Source organism: Galeopterus variegatus, unplaced genomic scaffold, assembly GCF_000696425.1.
Source record: "Galeopterus variegatus unplaced genomic scaffold, G_variegatus-3.0.2 Scaffold2713, whole genome shotgun sequence".
In the NCBI taxonomy this organism is placed as follows: Eukaryota; Metazoa; Chordata; class Mammalia; order Dermoptera; family Cynocephalidae; genus Galeopterus; species Galeopterus variegatus.
This window is the reverse complement of record NW_007728824.1, coordinates 159,716-161,242: the sequence shown is the minus strand read 5'-3', so window position 1 is coordinate 161,242 and position 1,527 is coordinate 159,716. Positions and strand designations below refer to the sequence as shown.

The 1,527-nt window shown below is 37.6% G+C and overlaps 1 protein-coding gene across 1 annotated transcript in view; it reads right to left on the bottom strand.

Annotated features, from left to right (window-relative positions):
- SLMAP (sarcolemma associated protein) overlaps positions 1 to 1,527 on the bottom strand; it is a 164,248-nt gene that overhangs the window by 87,784 nt on the left and 74,937 nt on the right. The gene's annotated exons all lie outside the window — the stretch shown is intronic.

The following is a 1,527-nucleotide window of genomic DNA, read 5'->3' as shown; positions in this document are numbered from 1 at the left end:
ACCCGGGGCCTTGGTGTTATCAGCACCGCACTCTCCCGAGTGAGCCACGGGCCAGCCCATTCCCAGCTTTTTCTAATTAGTGTCAAGTTGCTCCAGTTTTTGTCTTTCTTCTTCAATACAGAAAAAATTTAAGATTATAAATTTCATCTGACTAAAGGGTTTATTGTATTTTGGTATAATAGCCTCCTTTCCTTTCTGTATAGTTTGTAATTCCCTTTCTAAATAGTTTAAATTCACACATAAGTTGAGTTTTCTTATAAGGAATAGTCAATATTTTGCATCAAAATACAGTTTTTCTTTTTTTACAACTGTAAATGGAAATTCCTAGGACACTGGTCCTACCCAAATTCAAATATCAAATATTCAAATATCCCTGAGGAGGCCAACAAAATTCAGTAAAAATAATACTGCTGTTGCAACACCAGTGAAAGTATATACACAGAAATGCACATGAACACATACACCAGCATCAGCATCATCATCATCATTAGCACCACCATCACCATCCCCACAACTACTACGCAAAATGTCAGAGCCTGATAATGTATCACCAGATCAGAGTACGTTCAGAGAGACCAATAGAGAAACATGCCTAATGGTTCCATTGTCCATATTAAACTAATACAGTAAACTGTACACTTTTGGTTTCTATTCATTTGATTTTATGATTCAGCCATAAAATTACATGGTTATAAAGTAGACAGTGAACTAGGAAGAGCCAGGAAGCCTCAGAATTGTAAAAATAAAAGACCAACTACATTCATTTAGCTAGAGAATTTCGAGTTTCAAAAACTGTGTGACATGAAATTTTATTTTATACACGTGATAGTTTCTATCAGCTACTCTCCTCCATACCCTTTCCCTCTTCTTTCTTATTAACAGAACTCTGAGTTTTGGGGTCAGGGGGCATCAGTACATACCACCCAGAAGATAAATCAAAATTGCTCTATGCCAAACATGGATCTCCCTTCTTCCCTTTGCCAGGTAAGTAAATTCCCAGGCTTGTTTGTAGCTGCAAGTGCTGGGTATATGACCTACCCACGTGGCTGATGAGAGATATGGAAAAATCTGCTGGGAGGATTCTGTGAAAGACTGTTCATTCAACATAAAAAGAGAGCCACACAAGAAGGCATTTTGTCCCCACCTCCTCCTTTGCTCATGGGACACTGCAGTGAGGAAAATGATGCCTGGGGCTACAACCATCACCCTTTTACCATGAGGCAACAAGCAAAAGCATGAGAAACCAACATGTTAAGGATAGTAGAACAAGAGGGCAGTAAGATCCTGGATGCCTCAATTATATAACTGACTTGACTGATCAAACTCTGGACCTACCTGCCTCCAGACTTCTCATTAAATCTCATTATTAATAATAAATATCCTATGGTTCAAGCTCATCTTGACTGTCATTACAGCCAATTGCTTCATAACTGACACAGTAGTGCCCTATATCTTCATAATATGATTAAGAATATAAATTACAAATTAACATATCAGAGTTTAAAATTTTATAAAAGCAATAGGAGA